Consider the following 12509-nt stretch of genomic DNA (forward strand, 5'->3'; position numbering starts at 1 on the left):
TAGCAGAACCTTTAGGCACCTATTTCAACCCCACCAAACTCTGCCACACGTCTCGCGTTCTCACCTCCCAGACGCATATATGTGGGGCCAGGCCGGGCTACCAGCTGCAGGGCCCCACAGACACGCTGCTGCTTGGATACCTGGCATCTGACCACGTCTTGCCTGCTGGGTCTCTGAAAGGGAAACCACGTAGCTAATGGTCTCTATTTGTCTAACATTCCCGGGAAACACATTCACGCAGGGCATTAATCTGCAGGAAAGAATCGCTACGCTGCCCTCGCCGAAGGGTAATCTACATCGGCATGCACCGTGCAGAAACAGGACCGACTCTAAGTCGCAATTTGCACTTTCTCCTCGCAAAGCTGTACATTGGGGGATGTTAAAGTTCTCCGTGTGGGGGGGATCTCTCACTTCACGTTATATGAAAGGGCTCTGGCTGGATCTGGGCAGCTCAGGCAGGTGTCGAGGGGTGGAAAGCACGTTCTCTGGAAAAGCTGTGCTCCTTTAACGACGGGCTCCCGGTGTGAGGGAGAGCTGGGCTGGTCACCGTGTCTGTCCCTGTACGGGAATCCCAGGGCTTCGGAGGAAACGTGCATCTGCAGAGGGGCCGTGGGGAACATGCACGTTAGTAAAACCTTTCCCCCGGCCAGCGGGGGAGAATGTAAGGTAAATATTTGCACAAGCGAGAGAAGGCGCTGGGTCAGATGACACAAACCAAGCGTGGCTTCAGAACCATCCAGAACAAGAAGCTGCACTCAGCGGGAGTCCAAGTGATAGAAGGGACCGGGCGCTGGGTGTGTCTCACCCACGGGGCTGCTGTGGCCAGGGGGCAAGACGATTCGTTTGGGAGCTCCACTCACATGATGCCACTTGGCACAGTCACTTGTCTCTTGGAGAAGCCTGCCCGGGCTGCAGACTCCTACTCTATCCCGATGTGGCCCCTCTTCTTGAGGAAGAGGGGTGTGTACGTGGGGGGAGCCTGCATGCTGGGGACGGACGCCCTCGAGCCGAATGTGTGCCCAGACTTGTTCCCACTCAGGGACCTTCGTACCTATGTGTCTCTCTTTGCCTCACGGTGAGTCTTGTGCTGCAGCGTCTCAGGCGTCTGGCGTCCTCTGGCTGCATAAGCGGGGGCAGCCTGAGAGTCACCTACAGCCTGGTCTAGTCCGCTTGGTGTCCCCCAGTTCTGGAGGCTGGACGCCCCAGATCGCCCGGTCTCAGGCAGAGCCACTTCCTGGCTTTCAGACGGCCGCCCCTCCCCGTGCGCCCCCCCCACCCCTGGTGGGCAGGGAGCCCTCTGCGTCTCTTCCTCTTCTTACAAAGCCACAAATCCCTCACGAGGACCTACCTCCGTGACCTCATCTACTCCTGGTCACCTCCCCCGGCCTGTGTCCATGCACCATCGCGCTGGAGGTGAGGGCTTCATCATGTGGAGGATGGAGCTAGTCACCAAGCATCTCCCATCCGTCCAGCTCAGCCCTGGTCTCCGTGGCCCCGAGATGCACTGCCGGCCCACCGAGCTGCCAGAGCCCCCCCCACGCTTCTCTGCATTAAGACAAAGTCCTTGTGGAAAACCCACCTGCCTGAGCGAGAGCCCCCCACCTTCCCGTCTTCCTGCCGGTGAGGCCGTCCCTACGCTGGCCATTTTGAGAACAATGCACCTGTCTGGGGACTGGGGCCTTGGTCCTGGTGCCCCCTTGGCTTCGCTGATGCCCCACTCTGTCCACGCTTCTCCCCTGGTCTTGGGGCTTCCTCAAGAGCATCCGGGATGCCCTTGAATGTGAACACTGGTCTCTTCCACTTTCCAATGTCTTGTTTCTCAAATCCTGAACACACGGTGTTCAGCAGCTTAAGGTTTAGCTCTGGGGATGTGGGCTGTGTGACCTCGGACAGGCTCCTTTCTGTCCCCGCCTCATGATTTTCACTTCCCTCCTCGTTAGGAGGTGTAAGGTCAGCACCTGCAAAGGCAGGTGAACGTGCAAAGCTTAGCCGGTGCCCGGGCGCTGGCAATTACCATGATTACAATTTTGGAAAACAAGGTTTGGATGGCAGGCATTGACCCCTACAGCCTTGTGCGACACGAAGGGCCCAGAACGTCACCACAGGGACATCTGTGGCTAAGGTCCTGGGAACCAGAGGACCCACCGTGGGGGCAGGAGGGGTAGGAGGGGCAGGGGGAGCCGGGCCAGTGAGCAGTCAATCTGGGCTTTGACCCTCATCCCATCCCGTGGCCATGGGCAAGTTTCTGTCCACTTTGGACCTCTGTTTCCTCAGCCGTAAGACGGGGATGATGATTTCCAGCTAAGGACAATTTGATAAGGTTTAGAGGCCACGCATCTAAGATGTGCAGCACCTGCTGGGCCTGGGGGGGGGGGGCACTCAGTGCTTTATCTCTACCGCGACCCCCACACACTCCGTCAGTGAAAATCCTCTGTGGGAAGGGGTGAGGGGAGAGGGGCAAAAGCAGGGACGAGGTCTCGTTCCCCCAAAAGCCCACAGCAGCTCCGGGGACTTTCGCGATCTTGACCTCACCCTGGAAGGCCTCGAGGAGGTGAGAGGGGTCAGCCCATGTGAAGAGGGGCAGGGGCGGGAGGTAACGGGATTGACTGAGGCCACGTCCTGAGAGGCCCCTCCTTGCTCTTGTGTCCCCCCCAGCTCGGCCACCTCACAGCGATGCACGGGGATCAGAGGACACGGGGGTCAGAGGACACGGGGTCAGAGGACACGGCCTTGAGCCAGGGAATACATTTACTGCTTAATGACCCATAATTTTTAGTAAAGGAAGAACGGAACACAGCAGAATCGAATAGAAAGTTTGCACATAGTAAGAGGAGGAGCCGTGTCATCTGTGTGCTTACGAGCGTGGGTGCGAGCGGTGTGTTTAGACGGGTCACCGTCACGGAGGTTTGAAAACCACTTCATGGGGCACCTGGGTGGCTCAGTCGGTTGAGCGTCGGACTTCAGCTCAGGTCACAATCTCGTGGTCCGTGAGTTCGAGCCCCGCGTCGGGCTCTGGGCCGACGGCTCAGAGCCTGGAGCCTGCTTCCGATTCTGTGTCTCCCTCTCTCTCTGCCCCTCCCCCATTCATGCTCTGTCTCTCTCTGTCTCAAAAATAAATAAACGTTAAAAAAAAATTAAAAAAAAAAAAGAAAGAAAAGAAAACCACTTCATTGCATCCCGCAGTCTATACTGACGGCTGACCGCTCTGTAAGAGCAAACACACTTTCCCAACCACCCCACTTATTCTCTCTTGGGAACCGGCCCGTTCTGGAGTGACAGTAAATCCTTCCAGATCTGCGGCCACCTCCCTCCGGCTCTGAAAACTCTTCGGCCTCGGGCCTCACTGCCGAGTCCAAGTTCCCGCTGGCTCTACCCACCAGTGCAGTCCTCCGGCCCCTCCCCTGTGCGCGCCTCTCCCCTCCAGGCCGGGCTTCCTTCCCTCCCTGCAGTCTCAGCACAGCGTTTCCTGTGCAGGAGCCCCTGGCCTGGTCACGTGCCCCCGGGCATTTGCCGAATGGCTGCATTTAAAAACCGCAGTCCTGAGCTCAGTGCTGTGACCACCCTTGGGCAGCTGGTTCCTTCTTCCGTCACTGAACACCCTTTGCACCACAACGTGTGCCCCTTTCGCAACCAGTTTGCCAAACCGCCAAGTCGGGGGGTGGGGGGAGCTCCCCAGGAGCCCGCCCCCACGGCGCCCGGGGGCCCCGGGGCCGCCCTCGCCTCGGACGGTCTGGCTGCGGATCTCGGGGTCCCCGCGACCGTCCTCAGGCTCAGTGGTCTGCTGGCGTAGCCCACAGAAGCGAGGAACGCCCGCACTCAGAACTCCATCTGTGTGACGCCAGATTGGAGCCAGCGGAAGTTTCCACCCACGGCGCCGGAGGGCCTCGGGGCGTTCGGACGTGAGGTCTCGGCGTCCTCGGGGATGTGCTACCCTCTGGCATCAGTGTGCAGCAAATGCACAGAGCACTGCCGATGAGGGAGCGAAACGCAGCCGAGGGCCCAGCGCAGGCTAGCACCCCACCCCCCGCCCCCAGGCAGGGTGTGTGTGCCGTTCCTCGGACCCTCCGGCTGCCCGAGGACTGGGGACACGACAGAAGACGCGTGGTTAATGATAGACTCTCCCTCGGTTTACGCATCTCAGTAAATTACAAGGCAAAGGCGGTGTCATCAACGGCTTCATCCCTACAAACCTGTAGACTCAGTTTCCCGGAGCCCCCACATCACCCTCCCCGGAGGCTCACGCAAGCTTCCGTGTCCGGACTTCTTCCCGGGCCTTGACCGCAGACAGGCCGCGTGGCTGACCTTCGACCTGCGCCCCCTCCCCGAGTCTGGAGCGGATGCTGGGGGCCCCAGACATCCACCGCGGGTCGCACTGTGGCTCCGGGGCGGCCAAGCCCCCGGGCAGACGAAAGCAGTCCTATGCAGCAGGACGGCTCTTCTCTTCGCCACCCGCCCACCAAGGGACACTTGGGGTGCCGCCGGTCTCGGGCTTTTAGGAACCGAGCCGTGATGCGGCCACGGCCCAGGTGCCTCCGGAAGCGCGGGGCCGAGCAAAAGAGGCGCGTACTGGGGATTCCGCGCACAGGGAGCTACAGAAAAGGCGCGTCTCATCTACGGTGGTGGAGGGGAGGCCGGGCGCGCCTTCCTGTGGGGGGATGACGCCTCGGTAAGGCCGAGTTTGAAACACCCCGCCCTAGGGGCGCCTGGGTGGCGCCTGGGTGGCGCAGTCGGTTAAGCGTCCGACTTCAGCCAGGTCACGATCTCGCGGTCCGCGAGTTCGAGCCCCGCGTCGGGCTCTGGGCTGATGGATCAGAGCCTGGAGCCTGTTTCCGATTCTGTGTCTCCCTCTCTCTCTGCCCCTCTCCCGTTCATGCTCTGTCTCTCTCTGACCCAAAAAAAAATAAATAAACGTTGAAAAAAAAATTTAAAAAAAGAAACAGCCCGCCCTGAATGCGCACGGGTGCAGCCGCTCTGGAGAACGGGCTGGAGGGTCCTGAGGACGGTCAGAAAAGAAGTACCCACGGCCCAGCAACCGCACTGCTAGGGTTCATCCAGAGGCGCGAACATGCTGATTCGGAGGGGCCCGCGCACCCCAATGTTTGGGCGGCACTGTGGGCGACAGCCAAAGTACCAAAAGAGCCCGAGTGCCCGTCGACTGACGAACAGAAAAAGAGACGTGGTTTGCGTGCCCTGGAATCCTGCCGTTTGCCACAACGTGGACGGGACTGGAGGGCATTATGTTCAGTGAAGTCAATCAGAGAAAGACAGATATCGTGTGATTTCACTCACAGGTGGAATTTGAGAAACTTAGATGAACGCAGGGGAAGGGAAGGAAAAATAAGCTTCAAACCGTGAGAGGGAGAGGGAGGCAAACCACAGGAGATTCTTAAACACAGAGAACAAACTGGGGGTTGATGGGGGTGTGTGGGGGGGGTTGGGAAAGTGGGGGATGGACATGAGGAGGGCGCTTGCTGGGACCAGCACTGGGTGCTGTAGGTAAGAGATGAGTCACCGGGTTCCACTCCTGAAGCCTGTAGGTCAGCCAACCTGACAAGAAATTATTCAAATAACTAACTAAAGTAGATGAAACACCCCACGCACCAAGCCCTTGCTCCGGGCCCGCCATTTTGCTAAGCTCTTTCCGGCGTGAACACTCTTATGCTCAGATGTCACTGCTAGATGTCACTGTTACCGGTGGCTCCGAGAGAGCCCTGGGTCCCGCTGGGAACGGACACCATCTGAGTTCGAAGCGAGGCCCCTTTCGCGCTCACGGCACCCGTGCTCTGCTCCGCTGGCCTCTGGTTCGGTGTCTCCGGCCCCACAGCCTCTCTCGGCCCCGAGGACAGAAGCGGCGGGCACGGCGGGGTGAGCCTCTCCGGGCTTCCCACATCCAGTGTCTTCACGCGCAGGGTGCGGTGTTCTGTGTTGTTAGTTTTGTAAAATTGGGATCTTAATATACACGCTGTAACACGAGGTTTTTCCCAGTTAATAATGTTTTATAAGTTAACATCTCCTCAACTCCTTGAGTCATTGGTTCGTTGAAATTTCAGAGCAGGGAGGGAGGTGAGGTTTAAGGTTTTCTTTTTTTGTCATTTTTCTTTTTTGTTTTAGAGAGGTAGAAGGAGAGAGAGTACAAGCAGGGGAGAGGGACAGAGAGAGAGAGAGAGAGAGAAAATCTCAAGCTGAGCCTGGAGCCCGACGTGGGGCTCGATCCCATGACCTCGAGATCGTGGCTTGAGCCGAAATTGAGAGTTGGACGCTCACACGCCTGAGCCCCCCAGGCGCCTCGGGGTTTAAGGTTTTCCAAGCCATCGGTGACTTGCCGCTTGCTGTGGATGCGGGAGTCGGGGCCGTACCCTCACGAGGTCCCCTCACGGGGACGGCTGTACCGTCCTCATACCGATGCTGACGGAAGTCAACCACCCACAGAAAACGCCCTCTGTCGAGCACATTCATTTCCGCTTCTGAGTAGTTCTGTTTTCTCAAGGACAACTCTAAAGGGTAGAAATACTGATTGACCCTAATTATACACATTTAGTACACTAATTTATTTTCCTCCACGTACAGACGTAAATCTGTATCTCGGGAACTCGAATATTCTCTGCGAGCATCCTTGAAGTCCACATGCACCCCAGGCTGTCCACGTGCTGTAATTAGCCTAGCCCACATCTGTTTGTTCTGTGGCTCACTTCCTCCCATCCTTCGAGAATTGTAAGGCTGCAGGGGACCCATCCACACGGAAATGCTGTGGTCGATTTGAAGCACTAACCCAAACTAGTGTGAAATTTGTCAGAAAAGGCTAAGAATTTACACGCTCACGGGAGGGTCTGAGGGAGCGGGTCTTGGGTCAGTCGGCATCTGGGCCCTTTAAGAACGGAAACATCCCGTGCTGTCACACAGACTCGGGCTCAAAGCGGCGAGGCCCCATTCCTGCACCGCGTGCTGGTCCAGGTCGGGGGCTTGTGCCCTGCACCCCCTCAAGTGACTAACCACTGGGCTCCCAGGCCATCGGCCAACCTGGAGGTCTCATTCCACTGGAACTGCTGGGTTTTGGGGCTTTTTGGTTTTCATTTTTGCCAGTTGGTGGGTAGGCCGTAGGACTACGCGGCTTGCCCGGTGTGAACAAGTCGGGAAATAGGACAGAACGTTCAGCAGATGGACGGCCAACATTGCCGTCACCAGCAGTGCAGTCGCGATAGTGTGGGAGCCAGAAAGAGCGTGCTTGGCCTTGGAACGGCCCGCTCTCCGGCGTAACCACACCTGCCTGGGGGGCTGGATCGTGTGGTCCGGGTGGACCCCTTGCACTCAGGGGCCTGTGTACGTGACTTCCACCCAGCGGAGAAACCAGAGCCAAAGGGCCAACCAGGTCACTCAGGCCGCCCCCACAGAGAGGAAGCCAGGCAGCACGAGGGGCTGCAGATATTAAATATTAAATATCGGGGGGACTCTTCCTTCTTGAAGAAAACGTCAGGGTGGGGAAGAGACTTTTCTTCCAGCCAGGACGCAATGGCTTTAGCGGGACCCCCGATCGCTGCCGGGGCTGGGTTCGTTTGCATCAGTGTACTGGCCGTCGAAGCTTCCCGTCCTGGGAATCTGCCCGTTTCTCTAAGGTGCCATCTGTCTCTATCTACGGGTCTGTGGGCATTGCTTACGTGTTCTGAACACCAGGCTTTTGCCCAGGAGTGCGCACCGTCAGCGCATCACCGCGGCCGTTCCTTGTGGGTCACTTACCTACGACGACGTGGGAGTACATGAAAACTGAAGATTTTTGTCTGCGTGGGGTCAAATCCCTTATCCGTTCTTCTCTTAAAGGCGCATGGGTTTGATACCTTGGTTAAGAAATCCTTAGCTTCCCTTTATGGGCTCCTTCAGCCGGAGTCTGGGGTGTGTATGGCTGAGGTGCTCCGAGCAGAAGCGCTGAGACCCGCCAAGTGAAGATCAGTGTGGAGGAGGGGCGGAGAGCCCAGCCAGCCTCCCCGCCGGGCTAGGCCTGGGGTTCAGCGCCTCAGGCCACAGCAGCCGAGGGGCCAGGTCGGCCGGGGTGACCGGAGACAGAAAGCCTGAGGTCCGCACGCTGCACGGTGGGGACCGCCGGGGACCACAGGGGTCTGGACGTGTGGAGGCAACGCTGAGTCTTGCCCAGGATGCCCTTCTCTGCGGAAGGAGTCTGTCCCACCCACGCTGGGAACTGGCTTGTCCCTTTGAGGTCTGGGGAGGGGGCCCTGTGTCCATCCAGGCAAGAGGAGGCCGAGGGGTCCTGGGAGGCTTTGTGAATGCAGAGCTGATGAGCTGTATCCCGGAATATGGAGCTGAGCTTCCCTCTGGGGGCTGTTTCCTCCAAATCCTCCCTTCTGCGCGCTCCCCAAGTGCCTGTGGTGAGGTCCAGCACGTCCCGGGCCGTGTCTCCACACGAGGGGAGCCCCCCCCACCAGACTTGCACCTCCAGGACCGGAGTTTTCCCTCCATGGTCTTCCTGACCCAGCGGACGAGCTCCCTGGAGCAAATCCCACAGATCCCAGCGCCTGGGGTGTCCCCAGTGTGAATCCCACAGATCCAGGGCCCAGGGTGTCCCCAGAGCAGATCCCACTCACTTCTGCACGCGCCCCCTCACTAACACATCAATCTTGGCAGGAAGGCGTTATTCTTTGTACTTTCCGGATAATTAAATCAATGCTTCCAGAAACGGAGACTTGCCAGGTCTCCCAGCTGCGTGCCTGAGGAGGGTGTGCGGGGGCGGATGGGGACATGGTTTCCGTGGCAGCTGCGGGGACGCAGCTGTGACGTGCGGGTCACAGGAGGAACACCACTAGTGGCAGGAGCCCCACCCCACCCCATCTTTAAGGTGGCTCATCGTTTGCCGTTTCCCCTCCCGGGCCGCTGACACACGAGTCCGAGGGGCAAACGCTCAGCACCGGGTACTGAACCCTCCTCTCGCCCCGGGCGACCCAGCCGTGGCGGCTCCCACAGCCCCCGCGGCAGGCACGGCCGGCAGGCGTCTCGGGCTCTGACGAGGCTGCTCGTCCCTCTTCGCAGCGACTGGGCGCTGACGGCCAAGTAGGGCACGGCCTCCGTCACCGCGGGGCAGGAGCAAAGCAGGAGACGAGTGTGCGTCAGCGTCCTCGTGTCGGGGAGCCTCTTCCGAAGGAGAATTCACCGCCCTCCAGTTGGGGTTCCTGCTGGAATCGGCGCATCTTAATGTTTTGAGAGGGGAAGAAATCAGGGCTTCGGGCTGGTCCGCAGACTAAGCTGGTGGACACGAAGCAAAAGCCAGTGTGGACGTCGAGTGGAATGAGGGCTCAGACACCACGTGCTACAGGGACCCAGGAAAAGGGACGTGTGGGGGACTGAACCGTCAAGAAAGCACGTACGGAGGAGCTAAGGACGCCTGAAGGGTTAGGGTGATGGAGGAAGGGGTTCTGGGAGAGGGGGTTCTAGATGAAGGCAGGAATGAGCCAGATTTGTCCCAACGGGAACAGGAGGGGCCTTAACTCCAAAGGCCCTTCCTTGCAGCCAGCCGGACGGGGTAGCCTGGACGTCAGCCACTAACATAACTCTCCCCTCTTCCCACTAAAATAGCGACGGAGATGGGAGTGAGCCCTCACTAAAAATTAGGTCTAATAGTCAATCTGTTGCCCTTACTAACCACAAGGTTTATAAGCCTGGACTGAGGAGTCCAGAGGCAGATACAGACTGTCCGTCTCAACACAGATACAGGAGCCCCGTCGCTCCCCCCACTGCGGGGCCTGGATTCCAAAGCACAAAACCTGCATCAACTGGAAAACCGGGCGGTCAGACCCCCGGCAGCTGCACTAGAAGCAGGAAGGAGCCGAGGTCCCTCTGGCCAGCCCTCCACCCCTCACCAGCCCTCTCTTCATGCACCTGTTCACAGACTCTGCTTCCAAAGCTGATGGGGCAGGCATGAGAGGTGGGGGAAAGGAGGCACACAGGTCAGGAAGCGCCCGGGAGCGGTGGCTCCGAGCCCCGTATTGTATACATCAGAGAACAGGCTGGAGAAGACGCGCATCATCCAGGGGAACAGAGGTATACAGCCGGTAGAGGCGGGAATCGGGCCGGAGCTCCTCGCGGGATCTGGTGCCCAGAGAAGAATCTGGGAAGGGAATTTGACCGGTAGGTAAGTGAACGGTGGGAGGGGCCTGACGAGCCGTGCGCCCCTCTGTGGACACACACGCGTCTGTGTGGATCCCCGCCGCCTCCAGGAGGGTCAGGGAGACAGCCATCACCCCGAGGACTCGCACAAGGTCCCCATCTCTGCAGGCGGTTTTCTGCGAAGCCTCAAGCAAAGCTGAGAAACGGTACCTGGCATTCTGTGAAGGATACGGAAGGATGCGGCCCTCCCAGAGGGAGAAGGGTCTACAACAGGTCTTGTAGGCACGGTGAGAAAAATTGGTGCCAAGCGTCACCCCACGATCACCTGCTAATCGCAGGGGGGACGTTCGTCTTCACGACACAGGGCCCCATTCTTCCTGCCCTGACACGGTGATCACACTTGGCATCGTGGACAACAGACGTTCACCTGCGAACCTGGCTCCACTTTGCAGCAAATTCGGGACAAGGGAAGAAACTAAATACACCAAGAGGAAACAATCAGACAGATCCTGAATGCACAGAGCGAACACGGAAACATCCAGGAAGTGGGGGGGGCGGTGGTTGCTGCTCTGATCATATGCTGAACCGGGGGGGAAAAGCCTTTGGGGGACATCGAGGAAGTCTGAACACGGACTGCCTCTTAGATATTAGGGAACTATTGTTAGGTTTTTCAGGTGTGATGCAGTATTGAGATCAGAAGGAAGAAGTCTTGCTTTTACGAGATGCACGCTGAGTCCCCGAAGTCCCTCAAGCGGCGTGTTAGAATATTCACAATTTATTTTCCGACAGGTCAGCATTTTAATTATGTATATATTACAGACAAATAAAATACTGACAGCTATCGAATCTAAGTGATGATACCCGCAGCTCTCCCACTTGGTAACGAGGAATTTTCATAAAATTCATAAAAAAAGAACAGAAGTAACTGTGATCTACTGAGCAGCATGAGGACCCTGCGAGAAGCTCTCCCCGGAAGCAGAAGCAAGGAGCGAAGACGCAAAAGCCAGGAGAGGGAGGCAGAGCCTGACGGGACAGTCCGGAGTCTCCCTTCCTGAGGAGCAGACACAAAAGAGAACGGAGCCCCAGCATGGGGAGGGGGCCGTTCCCAGAGAAGAAAACAGAAGAAAACAGCAAGGCCATCGTTACAGAACACAGCCCGGGTGGGAAGTATAAAAGCACGGTCTGGATTCCAGGCAAAAGCAATGACTCAACCCATTTCTAGGAATCTTCTGGAAGTAGTTTTCAACTGTAAGGAAATGCAAGAAAGAACTCTCACCCTTCCCAGAAAAGGGAAATTTTTAATTTGCATTTTCAGCAAAGGAATGGATTTGAAGTTACAGACTTCTTGGCAATGTTAAATGTTTTTGTTTTTGTTTTTCTTAAGTTACATCCAGAGCACTTTGAGTGAAAAAAGTAAGAATGCAAGAATGTTATTCCCAGCCCAATCACTTGTGATATGAAGAAGCTGTATAAAAATATTCTTATGTATGGGCATGCAAAATATAACTTTTATGGGAAAAAATTACATAAGCATATGTTCCATTCAACCCAGAGCTAAATTTGGAGCAGGAGACGGATGAAATCACACAAGTGTATTTGTGGGTCCTCTCTTGGTGGATCTGGATCCCAATTTTAGTAACGCGGTCGGATTATGGCTTCCCAGAGCAGAGCGTGCCCACGCCGAGTCCCCGCACCCTCTCCTCCCCTGTGTCTGCATGGTTCCCAGTGCCGCCCGCCCCGCATCACCCCTGCTTGCTACGGTGCCTCTCCCACGCTCACCCGCCCTGAAAGAACAATGTTGCTGTTCTGCTCCGGCGGCTGGCGGCCGGCAGCAGTGAGTGATGAACACCCTGCAGGGCTCTGCCGGGAGAATTACCCGACTGAGAATCTTTGAGAATCTTTTCGCTTTGCAGATACAGCTGCGCGATACCAGGAACTTTCAGAGTGGTTTTTCCACATCTGGAGTGCTACAGTATTTTTGTTTTTGTTTTTAAAAATAATACCAGGAAGCAGAGGTTATGTTACTCGCCTCTGTTCATATCATCTTCCATCTGAGAATATTCTTTAATGTCAATGATTCCTTAAAAAGATTATAAGCAGTGTGGCCCTGATTATGTTGTGTACACACGCACACACATACGCACACACATACGCACACACATAAAGAGAGCTCAGGAGACTAGAGTGAGGAGATGAGACAAAGATGAACTGTATTTCCTCCAGGGGGATATTTGCTTGTGTGGAAAGTTTGCTTTCTACATGCTCGCACACAGGCACATGGTACACCAAGTGCACACACACCACACATATGCACACACACCACACACATGCACACACACCACACACGTGCACACAGGTGGTAGTTGTAAATTTCCCACCCATGTGGCTTTTGTTTTGCTGAG

Source organism: Puma concolor, chromosome E4, assembly GCF_028749965.1.
Source record: "Puma concolor isolate L17-30 chromosome E4, mPumCon1.1.hap2, whole genome shotgun sequence".
Taxonomy (NCBI): domain Eukaryota; kingdom Metazoa; phylum Chordata; class Mammalia; order Carnivora; family Felidae; genus Puma; species Puma concolor.